General features: G+C 40.0%; 1 long non-coding RNA gene across 1 annotated transcript in view; it reads right to left on the bottom strand.

Annotated features, from left to right (window-relative positions):
• Positions 1–20,427, bottom strand: part of LOC138843208 (uncharacterized) — a 27,478-nt gene extending 7,051 nt beyond the window's left edge. The window contains exon 1 of the long non-coding RNA XR_011379788.1: positions 20,293–20,427. This is a non-coding gene — a long non-coding RNA (uncharacterized lncRNA). The remainder of the gene's footprint in view (positions 1–20,292) is intronic.
• Between the last annotated feature and the right edge of the window lie 3,665 nt (positions 20,428–24,092).

The raw sequence follows: 24,092 nt of genomic DNA on the forward strand, positions 1-24,092 counted from the left end.
ATGGAAGTTAGTACACAGTGACTCCTGTTGTTAATTTAACAATTAACACTCTTATGTTTGATATCAGTGATCACCCGAGGCTCTTGACATGAGCTGGCTAGGTTATGGAAGCCTTTTGAGTCCACAAATTCCATCAGTATTCAGACAAGGCCATAAGCAGAGTGGAAGTTCTCTCCTCCCTTCAGAGAAAAGCACATCCTTCCTTGATCACCACTTCTTTCCACTGAGGTCTCTTCCAGGAAGGTACTCCATGTAGGGACACTTTTTGCATGAGTGTCCTGGCTTTCCACATCTGAATTGCTCTCATGGCCTTTTTTCAGCCAGACCATAGTGCATTTAAGGCTGACTCTGAGGTCACTGAGCATTACTTATAGCAATTGTCACTCTATGAGTCTGCTGTATGGACTCCTTCCCATGTTGGAGCACTCATTCCTCTTTAATCCTATTTATTATTAGCAGTGAACATTTCATCCTATTGAAATGATCACTTTAACAATCAATCCCACCTATATGATTACTTTAAACTTAATCCTATTGATATATGATCACTTTAAAAGTTTTTTTAACTTTTATTTAATGAATATAAATTTCCAAAGTACAGCTTATGGATTACAATGGCCCCCCACCCCCATAACTTCCCTCCCACCCGCAACCCTCCCCTTTCCCGCTCCCTCTCTCTCCTTCCATTCACATCAAGATTCATTTTCAATTCTCTTTATATACAGAAGATCAATTTAGCATATATTAAGTAAAGCTTTCAACAGTTTGCACAAAGTGAAAAATACTGTTTGAGTACTAGTTACAGCATTAAATCACAATGTACAGCACATTAAGGACAGAGATCCTACATGAGGAGTAAGTACACAGTGACTCCTGTTGTTGACTTAACAAATTGACACTCTTGTTTATGGCATCAGTAATCACCCTAGGTTCTTGTCATGAGTTGCCAAGGCTATGGAAGCCTTTTGAGTTCACCAACTCTGATCTTACTTAGACAAGGTCGTAGTCAAAGTGGAAGTTCTCTCCTCCCTTCAGAGAAAGGTACCTCCTTCTTTGATGACCTGTTCTTTCCACTGGGATCTCATTCACGGAGATCTTTCATTTAGGTCTCTCTCTCTCTCTCTCTCTCTTTTTTTTTTTTTTCCAGAGTGTCTTGGCTTTCCATGCCTGAAATACTCTCATGAGCTTTTCAGCCAGATCCACCAGATCCACGTGCCTTAAGGGCTGATTCTGAGGCCAGAGGATAACACAGACTTTAAATCAAAAACTATAAAAAGAGATAGAAAGACATATTATGATAAAAGTTTCATCAAAAAGACATAACAATTGTAAATACATATGCACCCAAAACAAGACCACCCAGATAGATACAGCAAATACATTAGACCCAAAGGGAGAGATAGACTCCAATACAATAATAGGGGGTGACTTCAACACCCTACTCTCATCAATGGACAGATCATCCAGAAAGAAAAAAACACACACTGGAGTTGAAGCACACTACTGAGTAAACGGACCTAAAAGACTTTTACAGGACATTTCACCCAACAGCTACAGAGTACACATTCTTCTCATCAGCACATGGAATATTTTCTAGGACAGACTACATATTAATATAAGGCCACAAATCAAGCCCGGGAAATTTAAAAATACTGAAATCATACCTTGGATCTTCTCAGGCCATAAAGAAGTAAAACTAGAAATCAATAAGAACAACAGAACACTTATAAATACTGGGAAATTAAACAACATGCTGCTGAATGGTCAGTGGATCACTGAAGAAACTACAAAGGAAATAAAAACTTTGTTGAAATAAAGTGCTTACATTCTAAAAGGGAAATGTCTCAAATTAAAGATCTAATGATGCACTTTGAAGTCTTAGAAAACCAAGAACAAATCAAACTCCAAATCAGTAGTAGGTAAGAAATAATGATTAGCACAGAAATAAATGAAATTTAAACTAAAAAACATTACAAAAGGTCAACAAAACAAAAAAGTTGTTTTTTGAGAAGTAAAATAGATAAACTTCTAGCCAGGCTAACAAAGAAAAAAAGAGAAAAAACTCAAATAAATTAAATTAGAGATGAAAAAAGAGACATTATAACCAATACCACTGAAATACAAAGGATTATAAGAAACTATTATGAAGAACTATATGCTAATAAAACTGAAAATATCAAAGACATGAATAAATTCCTAGATACATATAACCTACCAAGGTTAAATCAAGAAGATACAGACATTCTAAACACATTCATAATTAGCAATGAGATTAAAGCAATTATCAAAAGTCTTCCATAAGTGAGAAGTCTAGGATCTGATGGATTTACCATGGAATTCTACAAAACATTCAAAGAAGAAGTAACTCCAAGACTTTTTAAATTACTCCAAGCTGTTGAGCAGACTGGAACTCTGCCAAACTCTTTTTATGAGGCTAGCATCACTTTGATATCCAAACCACAGACAACACAAAATGAAAACTACAGACCTATTTCCTTAATGAACATAGATGCAAAGATTCTCAACAAAATACTAGCAAACTGAATCCAAAATCACATCAAAAAGATCATACATAACAATCAAGTGAGATCCCAGAAATGCAAGGGTGGTTGAACATTTGCAAGTCAACAGACACCATAAATAATAATAATAGAATGAAGGCCAAAAAATATGGTCACCTCAATAGATACAGGGAAAGCACTTGATAAGATCCAACACCCCTTCATGAAAAAGATCTGCCACAAATTAGGTACAGAACAAACATTCCTCAAAATTATAAAAGCTATATATCCCCAAATTAATGGCCAATATCATACTGATTGAGGAAAAGCTGAAACATTTTTTCTCAGATCTGGAACCTAACAAGGATGTCTACTTTTTCCAGTCTTTACCAATATAGCACAAGAAGTTTTAACAAGAGCAAATAGGGATGAAAATAAATAAAGTGCATCAAAATTGGAAAAAAGGAAGTCAAATGATCTGTGCTTGCAGATGACATGAGGTTGTACATGGAAAACCCAAAGACTTCACCAAAAAGTTGTCAGAACCAATAAACCAATTTAGTAAAGCTGCAGGTTACACAATAAAGATATAAAAGACAGCAGCTTTTTATATGCTAATTATGAACTCACTGAAAGAGAAATCATAAAGGAACCCCATTCAAAATATCTCAAATAAAATATTTAGGAATAAATTTAACCAAGGAAGTGAAAGATCTCTACAATGAAAATTATCAATCATCGTTGAATGAAATCATCAAAAAAAAAGGAAAGATATTTCTTGCTCATGAATTAGAAGAATCCATATCATTAAAATGTCTGTACAATCTAAAACAATCTACAGATTCAATGCAATCCCTTTCAGAATACCAACATTCTTTACAGAATTAGAAAAAATAACCCTAACCTTCATATAAAAACACAAAAGAACCAGAAGAGCCAAAGCGACCCTGAACAAGAAAATTCAAGTTAGAGGCATCACAATACTGACTTCAAAGCATATTATAAAGCTGTAGTAACTAAAGCAATATGGTACTGGCATATAAACTGAAACATAAATCAACAGAATAGAGCACCCAGAAATTAATCCATGTTCATACAGCCAACTGGTGTTTGAAAAAAGTGCTCAGACTGTAGAGTGGAATAAAAACAATCTCTTCATGGAAAGCCAAGACACTGTGGCAAAAACAACAACAACAACAACAACAACAACAAACCTAAATGAAAGATCTTTACGAGTGAGATCCCAGTGAAAGAACAGGTCATCAAAGAAGAGGTACCTTTCTCTGAAGGTACCTCTGAACTTCCACTCTGACTACGACCTTGTCTAAGTAAGATCAGAGTTGGTGAACTCAAAAGGCTTCCATAGCCTTGGCAACTCATGACAAGAGCCTAGGGTGATTACTGACGCTATAAACAAGAGTGTCAATTTGTTAAGTCAACAACAGGAGTCACTGTGTACTTACTCCTCATGTAGGATCTCTGTCCTTAATGTGCTGTACATTGTGATTTAATGCTATAACAAGTACTCAAACAGTATTTTTCACTTTATGTTTCTGTGTGGGTGCAAACTGTTGAAAGCTTTACTTAATATATGCTAAATTGATCTTCTGTATATAAAGAGAATTGAAAATGAATCTTGATGTGAATGGAAAGGGAGAGGGAGCGGGAAAGGGGAGGGTTGCGGGTGGGAGGGAAGTTATGAAGGGGAAGCCATTGTAATCCATAAGCTGTACTTTGGAAATTTATATTCATTAAATAAAAGTTAAAATAATCAATCTCTTCAACAAATGCTGCTGGAAAACTGGATTTATATATGTAGAAGAAAAAAAATTAGATCTATACCTCTTACCACAAACAAAAATCAACTCAAAATGGACCAAAGATCTAAATTTAAGACCTGAGACTATGAGGTTGCTGGAAGAAAACGTAGAAGAAACACTCCAAGACATTGGTGGAGGGGCCAACTTCTTGGACAAGCCACCCCAAGCACAGGCAACAAAAGCAAAAGTAAACAAATGGGACATAGCAAAGGAAGTGAGCAATAGAGTGAGAGACACCCAACAGAATGGGAAAAAATATTTGCAAGCTATCAGAAAGAGAATAATACCCCAAATACATCTGCAACTTTAAAAAACTCAACAGCAGCAATAAAACATAACCAACCCAGCTAAGAAATGGACAAAGGGCTTCAGTAGAAAGCTCTCAAAAGAAGAAATACACATGACAAATAAAAATATGAAAAAAATGCTCAGCATAACTAGTTGTCAGAAAATGTAAATCAAAACCACAATGGCTAAAATCTAGAAGACACAGAATAACAAATGCTGGCAGGAATGTGGGAAAGGGGAATATTCAGATATTGTTGGTGCAAATGTAAATTAGTGCAGCCACTGCGGGAAACAGTATGGAGAGTTCTTTAAAAACTAAAAATAGAGTTGCCAAATGATGCAGCAATCCCACTACTGAGTATACGCCCAAAAGACATGAACATACTGTATCGAGAGATACCCACATTGCATGTTCACAGCAGCACTGTTCACAACAGGCAAAATTTGGAATTGAACTAGGTGTCCATCATCCGATGAATGGATAAAGAAAATGTGGCATATACACACAATGGAATATTATTCAGCTATTAAAAAAGAATAGAATTCTATCATTTGTGCAAAATGGATTCATTCAGTTATTTGTGCCAAATGACATCAGGTCGAATGAAATTAGCCAGATATAGAAAGACAAATACTGCATATTCTGCTTTATATGATGGAGCTTATATTAAAAAAAAGGTTTTTTTTTTTTGTTTTTTGTTTTTTGTTTTGTTTTTTTTTTTTTTTTTGACAGGCAGAGTTAGACAGTGAGAGAGAGAGAGAGACAGAGAGACAGGTCTTCCTTCCATTGGTTCACTTCCCAAATGGCCACTATGGCTGGGTGCGCTGCCAGGAGCTAGGTGCTTCCTCCTGGTCTCCCACGTGGGTGCAGGGCCCAAGCACTTGGGCCATCCTCCACTGCCCTCCCGGGCCACAGCAGAGAGCTGGACTGGAAGAGGAGCAACTGGGACAGAACCAGCGCCCCAACCAGGACTAGAACCCGGGGTGCCTGTGCCGCAGGTGGAGGATTAGCCTAGTGAGCTGCGGTGCCGGCCAAAAAAAGTTTTTTTTTTTTTTTTTTTTTTTTTTTTTTTTAAAGAAAATAATAGAAAGGCCTGCATGTATTAGTATTGATACAAATGTAGTTTTGCAAAACTTTTTTTATATCTTTATCAAACCAATGGTTGAGAATGTTATACTACTGTAGTTTCATTGATCTGTGATTATTTCAAAATTTACTGTATATGAGTGAAATCATAATTTTTTCTTTCAGTTACTGTTTGTAGCCACTGTCTATGTTCCCACTAAACTAGGATCTTTTTGCTTTTTAACTGTTTAAACTTATTTGGAGAGGTATTAAACTTTTTACTACAGCATAAATTTAAAAGATGTTTTCTCAAAAACTAAAAAAAAGGGAAAAAGAGGGAGTAATGGGATACAGTTCTTAGAATTGTATTAATTTTCAAATGAAAATAAAAACCATCCTCAATGACACATCAAAAGGGGCTATATTTGCGGCATTTACATTAGTTATTCTTATTGTTTATATTTCTTATGACTATGAGAGTCTTCTAATTTTTATTTTTTTATTTGACAGATAGAGTTAGACAGTAAGAGAGAGAGACAGAGAGAAAGGTCTTCCTTCTGTTGGTTCATCACATAAATGGCTGATCCGAAGCCAGGAGCCAGGTGCTTCCTCCTGGTCTCCCATGCGGGTGCAGGGCCCAAGCACTTGGGCCATCCTCCACTGCCCTCCCGGGCCACAGCAGAGAGCTGGACTGGAAAAAGAGTGATGGGGACTAGAACCCGGTGCCCATATGGGATGCCAGTGCCACAGGCAGAGGATTAACCAAGTGAGCCACGACTCTGGCCCCTATGAGAGTCATATATATTCTTGGTAGAAAAACCAGGGGGAGGGGTGGCTGGCGTATGGCACAGTGGGTAAAGATGCCAGTTGCAATGCCATCATCCCATATTGGAGTGCTGATTCAAGTCCTGTATGCTTCACTTATGATACAACTTCCTAATAATGTTTTTAGCAAAGCAATGGAAGATGGCTCAAGTAACTTGGTCCCTGCTACCCACATGGGAGACCTAGATGACATTCCATGCTCCTGACTTCAGCCTGGCCCAGTCCTGTCTGTTGTGGTCCTTTGGGTAGTAAATCAGCTGGTATAAGATCTCTCTCTCCATTTCTCCCTCTCCCTCTGTCTTTCTGCCTTTCAAATAAAAAAAAAGTCTTAAAAGAAAAACTGAAAAGTAGGGAAAACATAAATTAAATAATTCATAAAGCTACTAGACAAGGATCCTTTCTGCTAACCTTATAGAATAAATTTCCCTTCTATGTTTATCTTTGTATTGTTATAGATGTAAGTGCTTAGCAAAATGATGCTTAAGTGTCACTTCATGCTTTTATTTAACATAAGCTAGGGTTTGTCCTGTAGGAGAGTTCTTGAAAATGCCATTTTCTGTGGCACTGAACAAATATAGCTCTACTTATTTGATAATTCCCCATTGCTGAATATTCCTATTTTCATGGTATCACATTGTTACTTACAATAATAAAAAACAACTTTTAATGGAAATATTGTAAGGAAAATTCTTGAAATATGTATTTATGGCCACCTACAATTATTTCCTTGCAGAGTTAGACACACCAAGCTAAAGTATGTAAATGTTTTTAAGGATCCCAACATCTATGGCTAACACATCTGCTGGAAAGTATACTAAATTATTTCCTTAGGTGGTATGAAGGTGTTAATTTTTTTATGTCCTTTCCAATCTGTAACATTTAAATGGTTGGTTTTTTAAAATATTTTAAACAGTGGGTTATTTTTATTTGAGTTTCCTTGATTGCCAGGTTTCTTTTTTCAATTTCAAAGGTGGGTGACATAAAGTTCTACATATCCTTGCTCTCACCCCGTCATTGTCAATGGTGGCCTGGGTAGGATTAAACATAATGCTAGATACTATGGGACAAAATAAGAGGAAAACATAATCAGTCATAAATTACAAAGTCAGATAGGATTATATCTGATCCTGTTTCAACTGATCTAATTGGCTCAGAACTTTAAAAAAATTTTTTTCTTTTATGATACCTATATCTGGTATTTCAAGTGTAGGACATTCTTGAAGGCAGATTTACAGGGAACCAGACATGGTGATAATAAGCACCTTAGGCAAGGCTTAAACCTTGCTGGAATCATAGACAGGCTAACAAATTAGCCTCATAAATAAGTCAAGAAGAGATCTGTATACATTTCTGGCCAAATGAAAATCATGTTTTTTTTTTGTTTTGTTTTTTTTTTTTTTGTTTTTTTTTTTTTGACAGGCAGAGTGGACAATGAGAGAGAGACAGAGAAAGGTCTTCCTTTTGCCCTTGGTTCACCCTCCAATGGCCGCCGCGGCCGGCGCGCTGCAGCCGGTGCACCGTGCTGATCTGATGGCAGGAGCCAGGTACTTATCCTGGTCTCCCATGGGGTGCAGGGCCCAAGAACTTGGGCCATCCTCCACTGCACTCCCAGGCCACAGCAGAGAGCTGGCCTGGAAGAGGGGCAACCGGGACAGAATCTGGCGCCCTGACCGGGACTAGAACCCGGTGTGCCGGCGCCGCAAGGCAGAGGATTAGCCTAGTGAGCTGTGGCGCCGGCCATTTTCAAAAGAGGAAATCCAAATGGCCAACAGACACATGAAAAAATGTTCAAGATCACTAGCAATCAGGGAAATGCAAATCAAAACCACAATGAGGTTTCACCTCACCCCAGTTAGAATGGCTCACATTCAGAAATCTACCAACAATAGATGCTGGAGAGGATGTGGGGAAAAAGGGACACTAACCCACTGTTGGTGGGAATGCAAATTGGTTAAGCCACTATGGAAGTCAGTTTGGAGATTCCTCAGAAACCTGAATATAACCCTACCATTCAACCCAGCCATCCCACTCCTTGGAATTTACCCAAAGGAAATTAAATTGGCAAACAAACAAGCTGTCTGCACATTAATGTTTATTGCAGCTCAATTCACAATAGCTAAGACCTGGAACCAACCCAAATGCCCATCAACAGTAGACTGGATAAAGAAATTATGGGACATGTACTCTATAGAATACTATACAGCAGTCAAAAACAACGAAACCCGGTCATTTGCAACAAGATGGAGGAACTTGGAAAACATCATGCTGAGTGAATTAAGCCAGTCCCAAAGGGACAAATATCATATGTTCTCCCTGATCGGGGACAACTAACTGAGCACCAAAGAGGAAACTTGTTGAAATGAAATGGACACTATGAGAAACACTGACTTGATCAGCTCTTGTCCTGACAGTTGATGTACAATGTAATACTTTATCCATTTTAGTATTTTTTTTTTGTTCTAGTACCATTGGTTGAACTCTGTAATTAACACACAATTATTCTTAGGTGTTTAAATTTTAACTGAAAAGTGATCCCTGTTAGGAATTTGGAAAACATTATGCTGAGTGAAATAAGCCAATCCCAAAGGGACAAATACCACTTGTTCTCCTTGATAGGTGACAACTAACTGAGCACCAAAAAGGAAACCTGTTAAAGTGAAATGAACACTATGAGAAACGGTGACTTGATCAGCCCTCACCCTGACTGTTGATGAGCAACTTCATATGTTATCCCTCTTAGTATTTTTTTTTGTTCGTTCTACTTAATACTTTTGGTTGAATACTGTAATCAATACACAGTTATTCTTAAGTGCTGAAACTTAACTGAAAAGTGATCACTGTTAAATCTAAGAGTGGGAATAAGAGTGGGAAGAGATGTGCAATTCGGGACATGCTCAAGCTGACTTACCTCAAACGGTAGAGTTAGAAACATACCAGGGGATTCCAATTTAATCCCATCAAGGTGGCATGTACCAATGCCATCTCACTAATCCCAGTGATCAATTTCTGTTCACAATTGATCATAATGATAGGACTAAGAACCAAAGGGATCACATAAACAAGAATAGTGTCTGCAAATACTAGCTGATAGAAGCAAAAAGGGAGAGAATGATCCAACATGGGAAGCGAGATACACAGCAGACCCATAGAATGGCAGATGTCCTAAACAGCACTCTGGCCTCAGAATCAGCCCTTAAGGCATGCAGATCCGGCTGAAAAGCCCATGAGAGTATTTCAGGCATGGAAAGCCAAGACACTCTGGAAAAAAAAAAAAAAAAAAAAAAAAAAAAAAAAAACCCTAAATGAAAGATCTCCGTGAGTGAGATCCCAGTGGAAAGAACGGGTCATCAAAGAAGAGGTACCTTTCTCTGAAGGGAGGAAAGAACTTCCTCTTTGACCATGGCCTTGTCTAAAAATTATGAGTCAGTGAACTCAGGGGACTTCCATAGCCTTGGCAGCTCATGACAAGAGCCTAGGGTGATTATTGATGCCATAAACAAGAGTGTCAATTTGTTAAGTCAACAACAGGAGTCACTGCACAATTACTCCTCATGTAGGATCTTTGTCCTTAGTGTGCTGTACATTGAGATTTAATGCTATAACTAGTACTCAAACAGTATTTTTCACTTTATGTTTCTGTGTGGGAGCAAACTGTTGAAATCTTTACTTAATGTATGCTAAACTGATCTTCTGTATATAAAGAGAAACGAAAATGAATCTTGATGTGAATGGAAGGGGAGAGGGAGTGGGAAAGGGGAGGGTTGCGGGTGGGAGGGACGTTATGGGGGGGAAGCCATTATAATCCATAAGCTGTACTTTGGAAATTTATATTCATTAAATAAAAGTTTTAAAAAAAATCATGTTCTTAACAACGTCCAAAGTAGTTAATCCAGAACTTAAAGCAGAAATGGAGGATCCTGAAGTGTGTGCAAGTGTGTGCATTTATGGATGCATGCGTGAGTCAGGCCTGCCACAGCTAAAGACTGGATGTTGTGGTTGAGAGGAGCAATCAGTATACTGTAGCTTCAGCAAGGCTCCTCTTTAGAATTCTAGGTATGATGCCACTGTCATGTTCAATGCACTTTTCAGAACATACATCTCTTTGCCTCTCATTGAAGTCCTGTCTTCCCTGGAGAAGGAAAAACGTGGTAGTGTCATGGCTCAGTGTGGTCAGTGAAAAGGAGAGACCCATTGGCAAAGCTCTTCAGTGAGTTTGGGAGTGATCAGGGGGTGAAGTGGAGAGTTAGGTTCACTGACTTGACAGTGATTCCCCTAACCAAAGAGAATATGACTTCACCAAAAACAGTAGGAAAATAACATAATTAAGAAGCTATGTGATGGAGCCGGCGCCGTGGCTCAATAGGCTAATCCTCCACCTTGCGGCGCCGGCACACCGGGTTCTAGTCCCGGTTGGGGCGCCGGATTCTGTCCCGGTTGCCCCTCTTCCAGGCCAGCTCTCTGCTATGGCCAGGGAGTGCAGTGGAGGATGGCCCAGGTGCTTGGGCCCTGCACCCCATGGGAGACCAGGAAAAAGCACCTGGCTCCTGGCTCCTGCCAGGATCAGCGCGGTGCGCCGGCTGCAGCGGCGGCCATTGGAGGGTGAACCAACGGCAAAGGAAGACCTTTCTCTCTGTCTCTCTCTCTCACTGTCCACTCTGCCTGTCAAAAAAAAAAAAAAAAAAAAAAAAAAAAAAAAAAAAAAAAAAAAGCTATGTGATGCCCATAAAGCAACCAGTAATGGATAATCTTCCAAGACTGTGTCTACATAACACTAAACAACTATTAAATCTTTAGAACCAGCTATTTGGCAATGTTCATTTTAATGAAAACCTTAGTCTTTGCCAGGCTTAGTCATTTCCAACTCTGAAGGACATAGCCGGTGATTTAAGTGGAGATGTATGTTAGTTCCAGGGTTGGATACCAAATCATCACTTTGCTAACATTGTTTGTGCAATAGCCAAGAAGATACTGGAGACTTGGGAAGATGTGGTCATTGAACACAATCAAAAGATGAAGTTGCAACACTGGGATAGGCTAAGTTCTGACCATCAGGGAAGAATGGGGTGGAGAAATAAAAGTGAAAGAAATGTTGGGGAAAAAAATGACCCAAGTCATGGAGCACTGAATGATTGGTAAAAAGGAAGCAATGGGAGCCTCAGTAGGCATTGGCTTTATGCCAACGTTCTTCAAATGTTTTTGACTTTTTCCCAGAGAGAAGTGGGATGATACATTGGGTTTGGAAGAAAACCCAATTTTCTAGTTGAAGTGTATCCTCCCAAAATACATATTCATGTCCTAACTACTGGTACCTGTGAATATGACATTGCTTGGAAATAGGGTTTTGCTCATGTTAACCAAGTTTAGATGAGGTCACCCTGGATTTGGGTGGACCCCATATTCAGTGAGTGGTACTGGTTTAAGAGGAGAAGATACCAGCAAAGGGAAACAGGGAACAAAGTCATCTGAAGACAGAGGCAGAGAGTAGAATGACGCAGCTACAGGAATGCCAGGAATTGCCAGGTGCCAGGAAAGGGTGAGAGATCCCAGAGCAGCTCCTTCCTTTGAGCTTCCAGAAGGAACATGGTCCTGCTGACTTCAGGTCCTGCTGATTTCAGACTCCTGGACTCCAGACTGGGAGAGAATACATTTCCTAGGGCCGTCATATCAGTTTCCACAACCTATGTGGTTTTAAAATTGAACATGAATGAATCTGAAACATTAATGAATAATATAGATACTATTCACTAAAAGTTAAGATGTTTGCTAAGTTGACCTATTCTGTCATGTTTTGCAAAGATGGGATAGTTCAATAAGTCTCCAATTATTTAAATAATGTGCAATATTGGGAGCTAATGCCAACCATGTGGGGGCACATGGGTTAGCACTGGAAGAATCTGAATAACACTATACAACACAGAAATGTCACTAAAAATTGCAATAGCACATTCTAGTACATCATTGTGCCTGACTGTGTGCAATAATTTTTCTTTATGATGTAGCTGATCACTTAGCCATTGTGAGGTTTTATTTTATGTGCTGTACAAGGTAAAGTAGTTCAATGATGATCATTAAGAGTAGCACCTGAAGCTTCCAAAGCTTTAATTCTTTGATCAGCATATCTTCCAGCGTTAGAAAACCACAGAACTCATCATAATCTCTCTAAACCAAATCCCCTGGTAGATCTCAGCATAACAAACCTTCACAGGATCCAAAATTTTAAAAAAGTTTCAAAATATTTTGGCACATTATAAGAGGCTGAGCTAGATCCAACAATCAGCCTATATTTATTTTCTCAATTCATCCTTTTTATTTCTATTTTTGTATATCTTATAAAATGCGTAACAGGAATTTCATGTGGGTGTGTGTGTATATATGTATACATACATCTATACATCTCTCTCTCTCCATACACACACACACACACACACGCACATAAATCTCCCTCTGCCTGTTAACAGAGGAGAAACTAGTGGTTCTAGGCTATTATGATTATTACTGTAGTCCATGTACCTAATCATAAGACAAATATTGGTGTGCTTGGCAGAGACACACATCAAATATTCTTACTGCAAGGTGAAAATGATCAAGAAGCTTTGGAGACCACTTCTGTGATCTTCTGGGATACAAACTTCATAAAGTTCCTAAAAATGATAGGTTCTATTTTATCGCAGAGCACAGAATGATGGGAGGCTGTCAAAAATAAAATGCTAACAATGCAATCATAAATGGTCCTGGTGGGAGAGAAAAGGGCAGTCATTGTGAAACCTGTGGGTTGCAGAGGGAGTTCTCCCAAGAGTTCAGAGTTTCAAAGAATACATAACAATAAGGGCGGGAGAGCCTCACCAAGGCATTTCAAAGGGACAGCTCTTTATGGAAAAAATAGCACGAAAATACCAACATGCAGCAATGCTGGAGCTTGTAGAAAATACCGGAGAAAACAAGACTTTCAAAGCAATAAAACCTGAAGCATCTGACAGCACAAAAGAGAATAAGGAAAGAGGGAACGGAACTGAAGTTTACTGGGGGCACACGGTGTGTTCATCAGTACACGAGGCTTCCCCTTTTAATTTTTGCAAAAGCTTGCTGAGCTAATGATTCTAAATCCTGCTTCAGAGACCATGAGGTGAGGAAGCTGATGCTAGGGAGACTCATTAACTTGCCCACAGTCACTTAAATACCAATCAGTTCTTTTTAATTTTTTCTTTTTCAATCAGTTCTTTTTAAAGAAGAGACTGAACAGAAATGGAAGACAGCGACTCAAAACCTGGTCTCTCTTCACTACACAAGGGTACTGATCATCAGATAAAGAATTTCTTTCCTCCTTTCTCTTTCTCTGGCAAAGTACTGCCTGCCAAGGCTGTCTTAGCTGTTTCAGTCTTGCCAGACTAATTTCCTAACGACAGAGGGATCGCCAGTGCATGGCTCTTTCCTTCAGTTAGTCATTCTACAACATTTGCTGTTTGTTTGCAATGTGGAAGGATACTTCCAAAAGTTCATGGAAAAATGAAAAGATCCGTTTAGGCGCTGGCACTGTGGTGTAGCAGGTAAGGCCATTGCCTGCAGTGCCGGCATCCCATATGGGCGCCAGTTCAAGTTCCAGCTGCTCCACTTCCAAGTCAGTGCTCTGCTATGGCCTGGGAAAGCAGTAGAAGATGGCCCAAGTCCTTGGGCTCCTGCACCCCCGTGGGAGACCTGGAAGAAGCTCCTGGCTCCTGGCTTTGGATCGGCACAGCTCTGGCCATTTGCAGCTATTTGGAGAGTGAACCAGTGGATGGAAGATCTCTCTCTCTCTCTGCCTCTGCCTCTCTGCAATTCTTTCAAATAAATAAGTAAATCTTAAAAAAAGGATATATTTATGGTGGTGCAAAAATGTTTTGAAATCCATTCATAATGGATTTCACAATGGATACACATTTTCCATAAACTTTTTGAAGATACCTCATTTGCCTGAATTTCATTTTTTCCACACCAATTTAAACTTATCTTTTAATTCCACTTTCCATAAACACTTTGAAATATGCTCACATTAAACGAGGTGGGACACACCATAGAATAAGACTCCATTTCTCTTCTTGAGAAGCTCACCCACAGTCGAATAGACAAATAGAACATCAGTGCTCTAATAATGGTGTGCAGGGCTGTAGAAGCCCCAGGGGTCACGAGGCAGGTGTCTGAGGAACACAGCTTGCCTCCTACTTACCAATCAGGAGTAGTGCAGAAGGGTAGAGAAATATGATCAATAAGGATGAAACCTAAGCCATGTCAGAAATAGTGGAAAAACAAGATGATTTAAATCTGCTCACCTAAATATACACCAACATTCTTTAAAAATAAAAACATTCGAACATAGAAGAATACTCTCTTGCAAACCACAGAAGAGGTAAAATCCCAAACTCCAGGCAGATGTTGGCTATTGCTCCTTCCCTCTTTTTTTAGAACTGGTCATTAAACAGATGGCTTATGATGATTTAGAAAGAAAGTGGTAACTTCCAGGATGAACACGGCATAAGTCAGCATTTTCCACTTCTCCTGGAAGCCATCCAAATCCAAGGAAATAGAAAGATTCTGCAGACTGCAGACCTCCTTTTCTACAAAACCAAGGAAAAGATACAATCTGCAGTTTCCAACATATGTGGAAGGGCTTTAAAAGGAGTTGACATTGGTTGTAAGCCATGTGGCAAAAATGTGTGAGAGGAGATTGAAAGAGTGGCACAGCACATCCCAGAGACTGCTCACAAAAATAGGCTACCTGAAGGTTAGGGACATTTTCTTGAAATGCAAAAGTTGTGCATGTATACACACACACACACACACACACACACACACACACGTGTATATATAGTACCATACCATGCAGGGCTTGAAGTAAGTGGGACTTTGGACAGAAATGTTCCTGGAAGTGGAGCACAATGGAATGGAGCAGAAAATACAGGAGAAGTCATTCTCCCAGGAAGCAGCATGATTCCGTGGCAGCATAGAAGGAGAGAGTTTGTGCTGAGAACACCAGATAGCATGAAGATGGGCACATCTTGCTATGCCACAGGATGCCATTATATAAACAGCTGTGGGGAGAAGTCCTAACATTTGAGGATGAGCAACAAGAACATTAAAGTGGCAGCACCGCAGCTCACTAGGTTAATCCTCTGCCTTGCGGTGCCGGCACACCGGGTTCTAGTCCCGGTCGGGGCACCGGATTCTGTCCCGGTTTCCCCTCTTCCAGGCCAGCTCTCTGCTGTGGCCAGGGAGTGCAGTGGAAGATGGCCCAAGTGCTTGGGCCCTGCACCCCATGGGAGACCAGGAGAAGCACCTGGCTCCTGGCTTCGGATTAGCGTGATGCGCCGGCCGCGGCGGCCATTGGAGGGTGAACCAATGACCAATGGCAAAAGGAAGACCTTTCTCTCTGTCTCTCTCTCTCTCTCATTGGCCACTCTGCCTGTCTAAAAAAAAAAAAAAAAAAAAAAAAAAGAAAAGAAAAGAACATTAAAGTAATCGCAAAGACAGATATATTATTGAGAAAAAAAGTAGAAAAAGAATAGCAAAATTTATATACCAATGAAGAATCTGTATCCTATAAATGATGCATGGCACAGATAAGAATGTGAACAAATATTTTTGTCAAAATTTTAAAACCATGATGAAGCATTTACTTCTGTGGAAGAAGCGAAAATGTCCATGAAGGCAGACCTTGCTGCAGAAATACCAACAACTCAAGGGAGAGAAGACAGGTCTCAACTTGCTGATGTGAGGTTATCTTTGAAAGGCATCGCTAAGTAAAAAGGCTTAGATGCAGAAAAGAGATACAGAAGGTATAAAGTGGGGGAATTAAATAAATGAATTCCTACCAGTACAGTGTTTTCTAACTGTATCTCCTTAATGAGCATACGCAAGAAACAATAACAAGGGCCATATAATGGAGAAGACAGAAGGACAGACTTTTTATTATGTATTTTCTTTTTTTTTTTTTTGTCCTGCATGAAGGACCTCAGTGGGTGAAATCCCAGTGGACAGATGTGTTCCTCAAAGAAGGAGGTACTTTTCTCTGAAGGGAGGAGAGAACTTCCACTTTTCTGTGGCCTTGTTCAAATACTGATGAGTCTGTGGATTCAAAAGGCTTCCATAGCCTGGGCAGCTCATGTCAAGAGTCTTGGGTGATCACTGATGTCATACATAGGAGTGTTAATTGTTAAATTATAACAAGAGTCACTATGTACTAACTCTCCATGCAGGACCTCTGTCCTTAAAGAGTTCTATTATAATTATGCGTAATGCTCTCAAAGGATGTATCATTCTTGGGTGCTTCTTTAAAGATAATTAAGTTTCTCAAAAAAAAAAAGTGAGATTAACTTCAAGATGCAATGATTTTGAACAGCCCTTGTCTCAACTGTTGAGGAACAGTTTTTTGTTTGTTTAATTTTTTTCATTGTATTTTCTTTTTTCAAAAATTTTATTTACTTGAGAGGAGTGAGAGAGACAAAGACAGAGAGATGAACAGAAGGAGAGAGAGAGCTGCCGTCTGTTGGTTCAATTCCCAGCTGTCCACAGTGCCCAGAGCTGGGGCCAAAGCTGGAAGCCAGGAACTCTCAGTCTAGGTCTCCCAGTTGGGCAGGAACTTAACCACCTGAACCATCACTGCTCACTTCTACTGTCTGCAGTTATCTGTGCCCCCATGTTTACTGCAGCTCGAGTCCAGTAGCTAAGATATGGGATCAACTCAGATGTCCATCAAATGAAGACTGGATAAAGAAATGATGGGATATGTACACCATGGAATATTACACAGTGGTTAAAAATAAAAAAGGAAGCAAGCAAGCAAGAAATCCTGTCATTTGCAACAAGATGGATGTAACTGGAAACCATTATACTGAGTGAAATAAGCCAGTCTCCAAAAGACAAATACCTGATCTGTGGTAACTAATAGAGTACCTAAAAGGTAATCTATAGAAGTGAAATTGACACTTTGAGATGAGATGACAGCCCTTATCTTGACTATTGAGGAACAGGTTTGTTTTTTTTTTTTTCATACTCATATTGTAGGGTAAATCTTATGTGAATAAAATTAATTGAAAATAGATCTTTGTGGGGCTGGCACTGTGGCATAGTGGGTAAAGCCACCGCCTGTAGAGCTGGCATCCCATATGGGTGCCGGTTCAAGTCCTGGCTGCTCCACTTCCAATCCAGCTCTCTGCTATGGCCTAGGAAAGCAGAAGATGGCTCAAGTGCTTTGGATCCTGCACCTGCATAGGAAACCCAGAGGAAGCTCCTGGCTCCTGGCTTTGGATCGGCATAGCTCCAGCCATTGTGGCCAATTATGGAGTGAACCAGCAGATGGAAGACCACCCCCCCCCCCCCGCCTCTCCTCTCTCTGTGTAACTCTGACTTGAAGATAAATAAATCTTTAAAAAAAAGTGGGTGAGGGAGTAGGAGATGGGATGGTTGCGGGTTGGAGGGAGGTTATGGGGGGGAAAAGCTGCTGTAATCCAAAAGTTGTACTTTGGAAATTTATATTTATTAAATAAAAGTTGAAAAAAAATAGGTCTTTGTAAAAAATAAGAATGGGAATAGGAGAGGGAGGAAGAAGAAAGGTAGGAGTGTGGGTAGGGTAGGAAGAATCACTATGTTCTTTAATTTGTTTATATGAAATGTATGTAAATAAAAGATTAATAGGTAAAAAAATCATGTTTTAAAAAAAAGAAAGCTGGAGGCTCATATCCAACCCAGGTACTCCAAAATGGGATGCTGGTGTTTCAATCCCTAGATTAAATGTCTTCCACCTATATGAATATTTTAAAGGGAGACAGTGATAATCAGGTTATTTCAGAAGGGGAGAACTTATAATTTCAAACTATCTAAAAATCATTCTTTCTTTTTTTTTTTTTTTGACAGGCAGAGTTAGACAGTGAGAGAGAGAGACAGAGAGAAAGGTCTTCCTTCCGTTGGTTCACCCCACAAATGGCTGCGATGGCCAGCGCGATGTGCCGATCCGAAGCCAGGAGCCAGGTGCTTCTTCCTGGTTTCCCATGCAGGTACAGGGCCCAAGGACTTGGGAAATCCTCCACTGCCTTCCCGGGCCACAGCAGAGAGCTGGACTGGAAGAGGAACAACCAGGACAGAACCGGCGCCCCAACTGGGGCTAGAATCCAGAGAGCCTGTGCCGCAGGCGGAGGATTAGCCTAGTGAACCACGGAGCCGGCCCTAAAAATCATTCTTATAGGAGGGAGGAATTCAGGATGTAGTCTACCAACAGGGAGAATGGTAGGGCATTCAGCAAAGCCTTCCAAATATTTGGACAACCGACAGCTTAGGAACAGAGCTTTGTACCTTGAATTCAGAAGCACAATGAATATCAATGAGTATAATTTGTAGGAAGATAAAGGATCAACAATTAGAATCATATTTTAATGAGTAAAGAAGTAAAATATTTTAATAAGTAGAGAGGAAGGCATTAATAGCCAATGCTCACATGAAAGTTATTTAATCTTATTAATAATTAAAGAAATGCAAACTGAAGCAAGATGCTTTAGAAATTAATTTTGGGTCTGTCAGGTTCTCAGAAATTGTATCGACTGATAACATTCAGCATAGGGAAAGATGTGAAATGAGTAAGATTTTCTTTGGCTGTGTGAAAGGTGCAACCTTTGAAAAAGGTCGTATTTGGCAATGGATAACATAGACATACCCTGTGGCATAACATCTCTATTGCTGGACATCTCATCTGGAAATATCTGTCACTGTGCCCACTATGTGCAGAACTCTTGCAATGACAATAATAAAAGCATGAAAGCAAAGCAATGAACCCAGGATTTTAAAAACATTATAGTATATGCATGATTGTTATGCATCTGTTGAGAAGGACAAAACCTGTACAGATCCAGCACTTATTAGTAAGTTAAAAAACGGACTTGAAACTACTAATGTAATCCTCCTCTAAAAAGAACAAACCTCACAATGATGTGGCATGTTGGTGCATGGAAGTACCCAAACCAAACTGTCACTCCAGGACAGTGGGGTGAGAACAGGGAATAGAGAGGGACTCTACACATTTTTGTCACTTTGAACTTGTACGTGAACATGTTAGGTTTCTGCAGGTAAAGCGAGGAAGAAGCTAAAAGGGTTGAGGTGTGAGGTGGTGAGCTCTCTGTCGCTGAAGTGTTCCAGCACAGGCCTAAGACGAGTGGGAGGCAGAGAGAGAAGAAAGTTGAGTGTGATGACCTCTGAGTGCTCTTCCCAAGTTGATCCTCCTCCCCCTTCGAACTCACACGGTAGAGCTCCAACAAGGGGAAAGAAAATAAACATTCTAAAAATGAGATAAATCAAAGTAATTGCTGCAGGACCCTTGTGAAGTCAATTACCATAAGGAAGCAACCAGTCCTTCCTGACACACCAGAAAGTGCATTTCTCCCCTGCAGTGAAGATCAATTTGACTGTACTAAATTTGGGGGCATGTGGCTAGACAGCAGCAAGTCCAGGAAGCTTACACGAGGTTTAAACTTGCTAATTGAAGCCCTTGGCAAGTGCCCCCATGATCTATCAGATTTCCTTCCTTCCTCCATGACCAGGGGAAGAAGGCTGCTTTTGATGTTCCTGAAGCTCCTCTCACCTGACACACTCAGTTCAAGGATGACACGTATCCTGCAGGCTGTGTAGACTTTGTGAAGACTCCCCCAGGCCTTTGTATAGTGCTCTGTGCATTCATAGTTGCACTGGAGTCTCCAGAATCTGCCAGCTTCCTCCCACTTCAACTCCCTCAATGCCCAGTTAACAGGTGAACGTGCACCTGTACTTCCCTACTTACTGTTTATTGGCTACAAGCAGCACTTTCCCTGAGAGCGTCTCCCCTTCCTTGGCAAAGAGAGGAGTTTGAAGAAGGCAGCGCACCTGATACCAATGAGTCAGAGGCTCGGTTGCAGCTGTTGACAGCCAAACTGTTACCCTGTGGGGCAAGAAGAGAGTTAACAGCCGAAGGCATGCCAGACCCACACGGATGGGTTAGACTGGGGACTGAGGTTGAGAAGGGGTTTTCATTCTTTTTGACACACGGACCCTTCAAAACGAGGGCTCAATTGGTTGAGCCATTACCATGTATTGTGCAACAGGGTAAGTTTATCTCTGTTATCCCATAACATGGCCATAACAACTCTGCGAAGAAGGCCCACACAGGTTAAGTGATGTGCTCAGCATCACATAGAAATACCCTGAAGAACCAGGCTTCAAACCTACGGATTTGGCCACTCTGTTAACCTCCAAGGGGGAAAAATTGAAAACCATACATAGAGTGGTCTTCAAAAAGTTCATGATCAAGACTACACACAAAATTTCTGACGCCAAAATAAAATCCTGTTTTAGTGTCATTTTCCCACGAACTTTTTTGAAACATCCTCGTATTTCTCAAAGATCATCAGAAACCCACCAAGTACCTCAGTTAAATTAGCAACTGATTTGGTTGAAAAGTGTGGCGAGGGAAGAAGTCTAGAGTCAAGGCTGTTACTGTCTCATTCCAGGCTGTGCATGGGGTCCTGCAGGGGCTTCTGGAAGCAAGAACTCGGAGCAGATGTTTTCTACTGTTCTTCCTGCTCAGATACCTTGTGTGTGTTCTCCTGAGTGTTAAATTCAGGTTCTTTGTTTCTTATGAAGCAGTGAGATCACAATGCAGCGTTGCTAATACCGAGGTCACGCATCCTGGGGCTACGCAGGGGCTGCTAGTTAGTGGGGAGCCAGGGGCGCATTACTCATAGAACACATTCCTAGAGGATCAATTCTGACTCGAAGATGGGGAGGGGAACTTTCCTACAATGTGTCTTCTAAGAAATCTGAACCCCTTGTATGTCAAATATATTTGGAGTGGAATGCAGATTTTCTTCACTTTTAAAGATAAAACATTTAATGGCAAAGAAACTTGCTCCTTGATGAAGGCCACCCTAAGTTGGTCTCCTTATCCTGGCAAGGGCAAAGGGATTTATAAGGCGTGTTACTGGGAGAAACAACTGTGTGGACTCCTTGAACAAACATTCTTATTTTGAGAAGCTTAACAGCAGCCCTATAGGGACCTCCTTCCAGGTAGGTACAATGATAAGCCTAGATGTTTTCCCAAGAAGTAGAGGAGAAACCACTGTTAACTTCCTTTGCCTAGGAATGCATCTCTTTGCTAGGTGGAACATATAAAGAAGCCTGGGAAGAGAGTAGAGATGTCAGAAGGTTTCTAACTTCTGCATGTAGAGATCCTATTTTCTCAACACCATTTGTTAAAGAGACCATCCTTTCTCCAGGAATGATTTTAGCTTGTTCGTCAAATATTAGTTGGTTGTACATGCATAACTTCTGGAGTTTCCACTTTATTCCACTGGTCTACATGTCTATTTTTATGCTAGTACCAGGCTGTTTTGGTTATAAAAACCCTGTAATATGTATTGAAATCTGGTATATGATGCCTCCAGCTTTGTTTTTGTTGTTTAAGATTACTTTAGCTATTCAGGGTCTTTTGTGTTTCCATATGAATTTTAGTATCTGAGAATAACGAACATAAGAATAAGAACAAGAATAAGAACAAGAACAAGAACATAAGAATAAGAACATATTTTCACTGGGATTGCTTTGAATCTGCAAATTGCTTTGGGTACAATGGGCATTTTCAGGTTATTAATTCTTCCAATCCATCAACATGGAAGATTTTCCATTTTTTGTGCCTTCTATTTCTCTCATTAATGTTTTATAATTTTTATGGTAGAGATCTTTCACATTCTTGATTAATTTATCCCAAGGTTTTAAAGTTTTTTGTAGCTCCTGTGAATGGGATTGACCTTACAAGTTCCTTCCCATACATAACATTGTTGATGTATAAGAATGCTATTGATTTTTGCGTGTTGGTTTTATAACTTGCAATATTGCTGAATTCTCTCATGAGTTTCAAAAGTCTCTTAGTGAAGTTTTTGGTTCCCCTACATAAAAGATCATGTCATGTGCAAACAGGGATAATTTGCTTCTTCCTCCCAGAAACCTTTTATTTAAGGTATACAAACTTCATACATTTCATAAATACAACTTTAGGAACACAGTGATTTTTCCCACCATATCTGCCCTCCCACCTGCACTCCTACCCATATTCTTCTTCTATTCCCATTCTTCTTTTACACTAAGATCCCATTTTCAATTATACTCAAAAAACCTGGTTTTCAACAGTTGAGACAAGGGCTGTTCAAAGTCATCACATCTCAAAGTGTCAATTTTACTTCTATAAGATTATCTTTTAGGTGCTCTATTAATTACCACAGATCTGGGAGAACATGTTATTGTCCTTTTGGCATTGGCTTATTTCACTAAGTATAATGTTTGTGTTTTTTTTTTTTTAACCACTGTGTAGTATCCCATGGTGTACATATCCCATAATTTCTTTATCCAGTCTTCAGTTGAAGGACATCTGGGTTGATTCCATATCTTAGCTACTGTGAATTAGCTGCAATAAACATGGGGGTACAGATAACTCTTTCATATGCTGATTTCATTTCCTCTTCACTTTGCTGAGTGTTTCTTTTGCAGTGCAGAAGTTTCTCAATTTCATGTAATCCCATTCGTCTATTTTGGCTTTGATTGCCTGTGCCTCTAGGGTCTTTTCCAAGAACTCTGCCTATGTCAGTATCTTGAAGGATTTTCCCAATGTGCTCTAATAATTTCATGGTATAGTTGTAGATTTAGGTTTTGATTCATTTTGAGTGCATTTTTGTGTAAGGTGTAAGGTAGTAGGGGTCTTGCTGCTTACTTCTACATGCAGAGAACAGGAATAATTTGACTTTCTCCTTTCTGATTTCTATCCCTTTGATTTTTTTTTCTTGACTAATGGCTCTAAAACTTTCAGAACTATATTGAATAAGAATGGTGAGAGTGGGCATACTTGTCTGGTTCAAGATCTTAGTGGAAGTGCTTCCAGCTCTTCCCCATTCAGAAGGATGCTGGTTGTGGGTTTATCATATTTTGCCTTGATTGTATTATGGTATGTTCCTTCTATACCCATTCATTAAAGTTTTTAAACCATGAAAGGATGTTGTATTTTTTTATTTGACAGGTAAAGTTATAGACAGTGAGAGAGAGACAGAGAGAAAGGTCTTCCTTCCATTGGTTCACTCCCCAAATGGCCGCTACAGCTGGAACTGCACCAATTGGAAGCCAGGAGCTAGGTGCTTCCTCCCAGTCTCCCATGCGGGTGCAGGGGCCCAAGCACTTGGGCCATCCTCCACTGCCTTCCCCGGGCCACAGCAGAGAGCTGGCTGGAAGAGGAGCAGCTGGGACTAGAACTGACGCCCATATGGGATGCGGGAACTGCAGGCGGAGGATTAACCAAGTGAGCCACGGCGCCTTCCCCAAGGATGTTGTATTTTATCAGATGGCTTCTTCTCATCTATTGAAATAATCACTTTGTTTTTATTCTTCAGTTTGTTAATGTGATGATCACATTTAGTTTGCATATGCTGGACCACCCCTGCATCTCTAGAATAAATCTTACTTTGGATGGATGACCATTTTGCTATCTTGTTGGATTAAATTCGCTAGTATTTTTGAGGATTTTTACATCTATGTTTATCATAGATATTGATCTATAGTGTC

This window comes from Oryctolagus cuniculus, chromosome 1, assembly GCF_964237555.1.
Source record: "Oryctolagus cuniculus chromosome 1, mOryCun1.1, whole genome shotgun sequence".
NCBI lineage: Eukaryota > Metazoa > Chordata > Mammalia > Lagomorpha > Leporidae > Oryctolagus > Oryctolagus cuniculus.